We start from the raw sequence: 10,234 nt of genomic DNA, 5'->3' as shown, positions 1-10,234 counted from the left end.
TACATAACCTTAACCTTTTTGAAACCCAGAGTATTCACCTTTCATTTGGTACCAAAATAGTTGATACTTTTTGATACTGTAAAGAATGCGGGTCTTGTAAAGCCAAAAATTTGGTAATAACCCCAAATTCCGTATCTCTAAATATTTCTTAAAATGTTTTATACGTGGAGAAATATAGATCTGATCAGTTGCAATCAATTGCTAAGAATCACATTTGTAACTATTAAATATGTGTTGTGGGAAAAGCTTCTACTTGTTTGTGCAAATTTTTTGCAAGAAATATCAGAAATTTTCTGTTTTGTTTTTTTTTAATTAATAAATATCAATTTCGATAACCTACAATATCAATACCGTGAGAGATATTTTCAAAGTTCGTTTAGCTACAAATTTCTATAATCCCTAGTTAATAAAATATCATATCTAAATTGAAAATAAAAAAATTGTGATTTTTGATTTTTGTGATCAATTTTTATTATTTTATCTCATAGTGCATAGGTGGAAAATCTAACGTTACTGTTTTATAGCTACTATCGACAAACCAGTGGAATGAAAAAAAACCTTAATTGAAAGCCGACTACAAGCTTATCTTTTACGCTATGACTCATTATGTGCGTACCATCGTTTTTCTTTTGGTATTGGCTGGAAGCAGCCAAACAGTTGTCAACACCCAAGACATTAATTTCAAATCAGTAAAAAAGCACCTAAAATTAGATCCATCCCTTTGAACACCCTTGCTGCTTATATGAAAAGAGTTTATCACTTCCGGTTGGAGCCGTATTTTGCTTCAGCCACCTAAAAAGTATTTCATTAAAGAATAAAAAAAAGCAGTGAGCTCTTTGTGTGAAGCAATTAGAGCAAGTCCACTGTCTTTTAAGATAAAGCAAGTTCACCAGCAGCTGAGGACAATTTTAAAGCCAAGTGAATATGTGACAACTCAACAAACTCGATCATTATTCTGTAGGCAAGTAAATGAACTTGTATATTTACAAATACCCAAAGTATTTATGCTAAAAAATGTGACTTTTTTCTTTTCTTGGGACTTGAGATAAATATTTAGCAATTTCCTTTATCCTTCAAGTGTAATTTTTTAGATTAAGGAAGCAAAAAAGAACAGGAAGGTTGGCAACCACATTTTGTGAAGAAGTTAACTTAAATGATGATGTGATTGATGAAACTGTTGATATGAAAGATGCACCTGAAAACGAAGAAGATGATTTAAACAACGATATTCAGTTGATTGCAAAGGAGTTAGCATCTGATTTTCAAATTGGTGATTGGATTATTGTTCCATACTTTATGCAATGGTATCCTGCAATAATTAAAAATGTAAGAAGTTTTAACACTATAATATTGTATTTTTGTATATTGAGATCTATTACAAAATTATTGGTTTATTAACCATATTAACTAATTTTAAGGATTATTTAGTAAGCAGCAATGGTTAGACGTTACTTTACCTCAACCATTAGGTCAATGATGATGGTATATATGTTTCTTGTATGGAATTGTCTGTTACACTTGGAAAGAACTGCTTCAAGTGGCCAACCAAAGAAAATATTCTCCAATGTTTGTCTCTTGACGTTGTTTGTAAGATTGATGCACCAACAACAACTAATCAAAGAGGGGATTATTGACTCTCAAAAGACGATATTGACAACGTGGAGATTCAGATCAGCCATTAATAAATTTATTATATATTTTTTCTTAATTCTTAGAAAACTGTATTTCCCATCAGTTTTAAATGGAAAAAACGGTCTTGAAGTTTAATGGTTCTTTCTTTCATTGATAAAGTTAAAAAAAAAATTTTTTTTCAAGTTCTCTTGTACAGTTTCTTTATAAAAAAGTATTATGTTAAAATTTTTAATAGCAGTACTAATTAATAAGGCTGTAAAGTAGCCGTTGCTAAGTATATCTATACCGTTGCTAGGGTATTTTTTTTAGTTAAAAAATTGGCAAAATAAGGCTACTTCTAGGACTTCTTTAGGGTTTTTATTACCCGAGCACATAGATCTTTTTTCAGATATTTGAAGATGCATATTTAAGGAAAATGAATAACTTATACTGTTCATGGTGGACCTAAGGCCACGGTTGTTATGGGTAATCTATCAAAGCGCTTTGACCGCAAAAAGTGATTTTTGGCAGGTTACTTCTTTCCAGGTCCTTGCATGCACATGGTTTTTGTTCCAAAAAATCAATGTATGTCTTAGTGTCTTTCAAAAACACCTAAAAAAACTACGTGCAAGTATTGGCCTTAAGAGATATTAGAGCTCAAAGTTAGGGTAAAATTTCAAATGTTGTGGTTTCGGACCACGATTTCTAGACAATTGAAAATGTAATCTTGTTGAATTTTTACTTTTACTGTAGAAATCTACCCAGATTAGTAAAAAAATTAAAAAGAAATGTTTCTGTCATATTCATGTTGCTAAAACTACTCCTCAAAGTAGCAATTGCACTTAATGCGCAAAATTTTCTCAAAACGGGCCAAATTTTGGAACCCAATATCTCCGAAATTAATAAAAATTTTAGAAAAAAAATTACCAGTGGCCTGCTTTTTTTTATTGTCTTTTACAAAATATCTAAAAAAAAGTACAGTTTGAAGACATCACTCCCAGACTTTGCCTAGATTTCTCAGACAATAGCTCTTAATGTTTTAATCAATATTCAAAAATCAACATAGAATTATCTATAAATAGTTATTGCAAACATAACCAAAACATTATAATGAAACTACAATACCTAAAATACTGTTAGTAAAAAATCATCTTCAAAAAGATTTTACTATAATCAAACAGTGAAAAAATTGTTTTTATCCGACAATCGTAATTTATAAACGGATAACTTAAACAAAACATTTGAAAAATATATGCAAAAAAGTATATACTACTTTTTGAAAAAGAAACAACTTTAAAGTGTAAAAGAAATATAATATTAACAAAATGTCGCAAAAACTTTCACACGACAAAATAGCAATTTCAAACTTCACGCATGAGGTAAATTCTAATACAGTCAATATGTGGCGTTAACACCCGGGAAAACCGTACGGTTCCCGTGTGACTCCCGGTGCTATAACCCGGATAATAACCATACCAGATCCCCAGTTCAATACCGTACGGAACCCGTCTGTAAAGGCTAGCTGGGAAAGTAAACAGTGGTTAGATGGTTGGTGTTGTGTTTATCAATTTTTCAAAGGTGTTTGATACAATAAATTGCAGCATTCTCATGGAAATATTGCCTTCATATGGAATTCTTGGCAACGAATTAACAGGCTAGCTAATCAAATGCACTCAATTGGTGGATTAGCAAGTCTGAGAAACTTTGCTAATCCACAATTTGAGTTAACAAAAGAAAGTGTGGTGTACAATAGGCCCATTTTTGTATATGCTATATATAGACAACTTTTTTGAAAAGAACATTTTTTACATTTGAAAATCTACTCAAGGCCCGAATAATACTGTCACAAATTTCCTAACAAAACTACAGTTGTTAAAAACGCATTAAATCCTTGAAGATCTTGATAAGCTTTTCGATGATTGTGACAAGCTGTCGGAAAAGGAAGGCCAAGAATTTGGAACTCCAAAACAAGTCTGCAATAATTACTTTCCGTGACGTTGCGGTAAACTTGATGGCAAATTGCAATTGTAACTTGCTAACGGTGTACTTGATGCTCTTTCAACAATCCCTACAAACGGTTTCAACAATTTCTATTAACTAAAGATACAGTTAACGATACAATTAACGAAAAAAAAGCAAAACACAACCGAAAAACCAAAACACAAGAAACAACTTTGCACAGATATCTCTACATTTTTTAAGCCTGAAATTATTGTGAGGAGGGAAAATGATAAAATTGAAAAACATTATCTTTAAGTTTTACCCGACTCAAGCTAATAACATTGGAAGGAAGAAAAGAGTGAGTCAACCAAGAAAAGACGTACATACAGAGACTTATTCATCATGTCGTATAAATAAAACACGAGAAAACTAATGAAGCAAAAATAAAAAATAACCATTAAGAAAAGACGTACATACAGAGACTCATTCATCATGTCATATAAATAAAACACGAGAAAACTAATGAAGCAAAAAAATAAAAAAAATAACCATTAAGAAAAGACGTACATACAGAGACCTATTTACCTGTCAAGTAAACTAATGAACTATAAAAGCTCAAAAAAAAAGAAAGAATCTGGCAGAGAGAGAGTGTGTGTTTTTTTATGGGAAGACAGTTTTTAAAGAGAGCTTTTATTGGGAGAGTTAAGAGAAGAAGAATTAGAGTTTTTAAGTGAAGTCTTTGGGAGAAGAGAAAGAGTTTTTGAAGAAGAGATTTAAAAGAGAATTTTAAGAGAAAGAGTTTTAAGAGATTTAAAAGAGGAATTTATGAGAAAAAGAGTTTTGAAGATTTAATAAGAAATTTATGAAAAGAATTTATGGAAAATTTAACAAGAAACTTATGAGAAGAATTAAAGGAGAATTTAAAAGAGAACTTTATGAGGAAAGTTGGTAAGAAAATATTTGAGTAACTTTCAATATGCGTTATTATGAGAATTAATGTATTGTTATATGTACAAGTTAATATTAAGAGAACATATATATTGATGAGAAATATTTGAGAATATTTATTAAGAAAAACAAGTAAGAGAAGAAGAACCAGTAGTAAGTACTTTTGTTTGCATTAAGATTATTAATATTATTGTTGTTATTACTATATGCGTAAAATATTGTTATTAAAAAGTATGATGCTCTAACCGCACACCTTACTATAGCCGCGCCGTAATATATTACCTGAGGGACCGAACATAGAAAACATTTAATAAAACCCCCCAACCTTGTTTCCAACCTCCATATACCTTCTCACAACCCAAACCTAGCCCTTTCCTAACCAAATACTCCCCAGACCATCAACCTAGCTCCCAACCTCCATATACCTAATCCAACAATAACACTAAACCCAAACTTCCCCTTCCCCTTCCCATTCCCCTTCGCCTTTACTGCAAAAGAAGAAAACATAATATAACAATAAAAATAAATAAATATAATTAAAAAATCCACCGCCCTCACATTATATATTGAGCTCCTTTTGAATGTTTTGTTTTACATTTTCATGGTCTTCCTTTTCTAACTTAAAAAACTTCCCATGTCTAAAAAATTTTTTTGTTATATATTTTCAAGATTATACTGCGTCTATATTCCTTTTCCATTCCTAATAGTTTTTTATTACAACTGTTACAATTGTTCAATTTTGAAAGTAGTTTTAATTAGAGAAGAGACGATTGCGATTAACCGAAGTTGCGTCAGTTTAATCTAAGCATGGCAAACTCGCAGCGCGAATACTCGCATACTCGCTTATTCGCACTTCTCGCAGCAAAACTCGCTTTTTTGAGTATTAAAAAAGTGTGCGATTACTCGCAATGACAATATTCGCTTTTTTATTTTTTGTGCGAATACTCGGTATTCGCAGTTTCGAGTATTTATAAAAATCAATATATTATACTCGATTTGCGAGTACTGTTATTTACGCAATACTCGATAATCGCAGTATTCGCATAAAATTTCTACTCGCCTATCTCACATTGCGAGTATCATAAAAATTTTGGTCGAGCAGTATAATTTTTAGGCGAATTTTATACTCGCACTAATCGCATCTCGCGCGAGTGTAAATTATTTGAAATCGCAGTACTCGCATTACGATTATCAATACTCGTACAATACTCGCAGCGAATATTTTTCTATTATTCGCCATCAACATTACCCGCACTACTCAATGAGCGAGTTTGCCATGCTTAATACTGATCTGTTCCATCTTAAAAAAATAATCAACTAATAAATATATACTCGCACTAATCGCATCTCGCGCGAGTGTAAATTTTTTGAAATCGCAGTACTCGCATTACGATTATCAATACTCGTACTATACTCGCAGCGAATATTTTTTACTTGCACTACTCAATGTGCGAGTTTGCCATGCTTAGTTTAATCGCGAACGAGGAAAATTTTGATCTTCCGAAAATCGATTAAATTACATTTTTCGTAATAAACGTCATTATTTGATTCGTAACTTACGATCATATTCTAATTAATAGTTTAATGAAAATTCAATCGTGATAATTTGTTCTTACGTCACTAAGAAACTTAAACGTCATAAAGCAAATTATATAACGTCATAACGTCATAACACAAATTATTAAATTTGTGTTAAAGTTCGTAAATAACGATATGGGTTTTTTTTATAAATGGTGTTTTTTATATAAGTTTATTTGTTTACAAAATTGTGCTCCACAAACTCTCCACCATGAAAAGGTTGTAATTTAAATTTGAGAAGTAATGGCCAATCTTTGCCTTAAGGCCATATCTTTAGCATTGATCTGTAAAGATGATTTACAATCTCAAGGAGAAGATGAAGTTCCATTGGGGGAATAAACTCAATAACTTGTTTGATTTCTTCTTGGTCTAGCAATTGGTTATGAACAACATTATAAGAATCCCTTGCGCACATTTTTCCATTCTCTTTCTCAATGAATGCTTTGTATAGCATCCTCATGGATCTGATGTTTTTTGGAGCTCCCTGTTCATTGAGGTTACTAGATTTAACATCACACCAACAGCAAGGTTGTTTGCTTGAGTGAGACTGAATACCACAGATGATATTGGCTAACTTCATATCACATGCAATAAAGAAAGACACATCAATTTTCCAAAATAAACTTAAAATTTTTTTGACATAAGTTTCATAAGTTTCTGAAACATTTTCAGAAACAGCAACAAGTAGCTGACGCTTAGCATTTTTTTCTATCCCATGCAACTTGAACCATGTCCAAAGTAGTTAAAAAAGTTCTTGATATGCACTGAGCTCTGGAGGGATTTAGAGTAATAGTTAAAGCTTTACCGCTTTCTCTGCTCAACCTAATTGTGTCCTGTGGAGAGGATACCTTTTGAGTACAGAGGACGCAGTTTTTTCAGTAGTTAAACATATTTGATTTATATAAAAAAACTTGATTCTAACATTAATTTTGAAACTATTTTATAAATTACCAATTAATTTTGAATTTACAATCTTAAAGTAATTTTAACAATATGAAAAAAAGTTGTTATAATATCCAATATTTGGTAATTATTTTAAACAAAAACAATAAAGCAAACCTGTAGGTTTAACAACTAAAATATAAATAGGTTTTTATGTGTTTTAAATTTAGAACAATTAGAAAAAAGGCCTCTAGCTATGTGTTTTCAACCCCATATTTTATACAAACTAGGACAAAAAAAGCACTCTTTTTGCAGACAAAGTGCACAAAAATGTGAATTTTAACAACGATAGAATCCCATATCCTTTAGTCACATGATATTGTTACTAAATTAGTTATTTGATGTAACTTTGAATCTTTAAAAAGCATAAAAACCACAAAAAGCTGCTATATTTTAGTTTTTTTTTCAAAGGCAAAATTCCCACTTTTAGAGCTATATATTTGCACAGATAAAAGATATCTTGCTTCTATTTTTTTTGCCTGAAAGATACATGTCGAGGCTTCATTCAATTAAGTTTTGAAACTTCCTTAGTCGATAATAAGGTTAGAATAAAAACGTAAAGTATCCGTTGTCTCTTTTTAAAGAGGCTTTTAGTGCCATACCCTATACTTTAGGTCCCTGTACACAAACTACAAGTGTTAGAGAGCTGATTTTTTGTCAGGTTATAGCCAACACATATATGTAAAGAGTTTTTGATTTTTTTAAAAAACTCCATACCCAAAAGTGAAAAAAAAGCAAAATAGATTTACAACGGGGCTCCAAGTGCGATCAGTAGCGCAAAGTGCTATAAAACTTTAAATGTGTTTTTCTCCTTTGGCTATAGAGATTAGATTTTAATTTTTACATCTGGTGATACCTGAGACCTTGCAGATTAATGTCCCATTGGTCGTTTTTTTGGTCCTCAAAATTGAGGTAGGGACCATTTTTGGATAGGTGTAAGAGTTTTAAGAGTTTAATTTTTATTGGTAGTTTTATTAGTATTGTTAAGTTTATTGATTTATTGAGATATTGTAATGAAATTTATCTTTTGTTATTTGTATTTTAATCGTTATTTACGATTCGTAAACGTAAATATTCATCAGTTACGAAATTTAACTACATTTTTTAAACTAAATTTCTACAGTCCAGGTGTCATCAGCATGTCAAGATCCCCCATATGATGATAGTTTTGTAAGGTAAACGAGGGTGGTCAGGTCAAGGGCAAGTGCAAGGTATGTGAACCTGAGGGTATGCAAATCACCCTTGGAATGGAAAATGGCACCACTTCAAGCATCAGATACCACTTTCAGATAAGCACACGGTAGAATGGAAGCAATTCTAGATAGAAGAAAGAGAAGAAAAAGTGAAGAAAGTCCTGCAAAATTCTGACAACAATCCTGAAGTCTAAGATGCTGACCGTGATAAGAAGAGGAAGCATGCTGGAGCCACAAACAAGCGGCTTCTTCGTTCAGATGATAAGCTTACAAGAGATATGCCAATCATGGAATGGTTGGCAATTGATAAGATGCCCTTTAACCTTGTCAACACACAAGAGGTACAATGTGAAACACTCTTCTACCTTTGCCAAGTGCTTTAAAAAGTAGTTTAATAGTAGAATAACAATCGTCATTGATGTAAGATTTGAACCTATTTAACTCAAATATTGACAATAAGTAACATTTGGTAAAATTGCAAAGAAGACATTAGTGATAGCAAAATAGTCTTGAAAATACTATTACCGAAGACATAGTTGTTCAGAATTTAGAAATATCGTCCAATACTTTGGTTACTGTGTTTACAAGATCATGATCAAGATCATGTTCTGTGACATCAATGTAAAATCAACTTTGGTCATGAAATGTGACATCTAGTAAAATTAACTTTGGTCATGAAATGTGACATCCGTATTAGTTCCTTCACCACTATATATCCATACCGGATTTTTTCACTCTGATGGCAGCATTTTGAACCAGTTTATTAACTGTGTAGTCATGTCTACTTCAAACTTCATTAAGCTTATGTTTAACATGAGAAGAGTTAACTAAGTAGGTGGCAGTTAAAATAATCTACTTAATGATCAAAAAGATAATCTACTTAATAATCAAAACAATGAAAAAAGTTAAATATTACTTTTTTAATTTACATTTTGATACAAAAGACAAAAAAAGTTGTAGTAACTGTTAACAACGGTTAATAACTATATAGTAACTACTTCCTTACAATTAATTCTCTTTAAAAAAATGCGTCATAAAAAAAACTCGCCCAATTTATAACTCTCTCCACAAACAAATCTATGATTGTCTGGATAATTTTCGATATAAGAACTAAGAATTCTGATTACTCACTAAATGAGCAGACATTTTTTTATCTCCATTCACTTACCTTTTACTTCTGTCAATCATTTATGAGTCAGAATACTTATTTCTGATAATACCAAGTTTAACTTTACATTAATAAATTTTCTAACTTTAACGGTGTATCACATAGGGTGATGGTTTGTTACGTGTACAACCCCTAAGGTAAAAAAGTTTACTCGATTTTATAAATTTTTCTACCCCAGATTCATAATTAGTATATAAATGTAAGATTGCATGCAAATTGATCTTAGTTTAGCTCATTTAAGCTATAGAAAATGTTATTGACACATACACGCCTACACAAAAAAATCTATAGCTATTTTGAAACATAATTTAAAATTATGCTAATTTATTAATCATTTAATTTTAAAAACTTTTTTCAATCATAAAAATTTAGTTTAAGACAAAGATTATTAACATTTTTTCTCTTCAGATGAAGAAAATATTTTCTACCTTTTTATCAGGTTTAAAACGATCAAGTTGACCTTAACAATTTTTGGTGGAAAGTTTATTTTTTTTAAAAAAGGAAAATTTATTTAATTTTAGGTAGAAAGGATCGATTAACTTTAAGAACGGATCCTTGCGACAACCAACTTTTGGGTATTCGGGAGGATTTTCCAAGAAAGGATATTTAGTGAGATAAAATACTTTAAGCGACTGATCTTAGATTTTTTAACACATTGTTCTATTATTAAATTAGTTACCGGACAAATCAATAATTCGATAATTAAATCATAGCAGCGAAGAATTTGGGATGTAATATATCTTTCTAGAAGAATTTGGGATAAAAGATATCTTTTTTAGAAGAATTTGTGATATAAGATACCTTTTTTTAGAAGAATTTGGGATATTAGATATCTTTTTTAGAAGAATATTTT

General features: G+C 30.9%; 1 long non-coding RNA gene across 1 annotated transcript; it reads left to right on the top strand.

The window, feature by feature from the left end:
• Positions 1-4,055: 4,055 nt before the first annotated feature.
• Positions 4,056-8,362, top strand: LOC149881161 (uncharacterized). Its single transcript, XR_016445392.1, has 2 exons — positions 4,056-4,500; positions 4,612-8,362. It is a non-coding gene; the product is annotated as an uncharacterized LOC149881161 (long non-coding RNA).
• Positions 8,363-10,234: the final 1,872 nt, after the last annotated feature.

Source organism: Hydra viridissima, unplaced genomic scaffold, assembly GCF_058129835.1.
Source record: "Hydra viridissima isolate aposymbiotic clone 2 unplaced genomic scaffold, HvirCarnegie_v1 scaffold_12, whole genome shotgun sequence".
NCBI lineage: Eukaryota > Metazoa > Cnidaria > Hydrozoa > Anthoathecata > Hydridae > Hydra > Hydra viridissima.
This window is presented reverse-complemented; position numbering and strand designations above follow the sequence as displayed.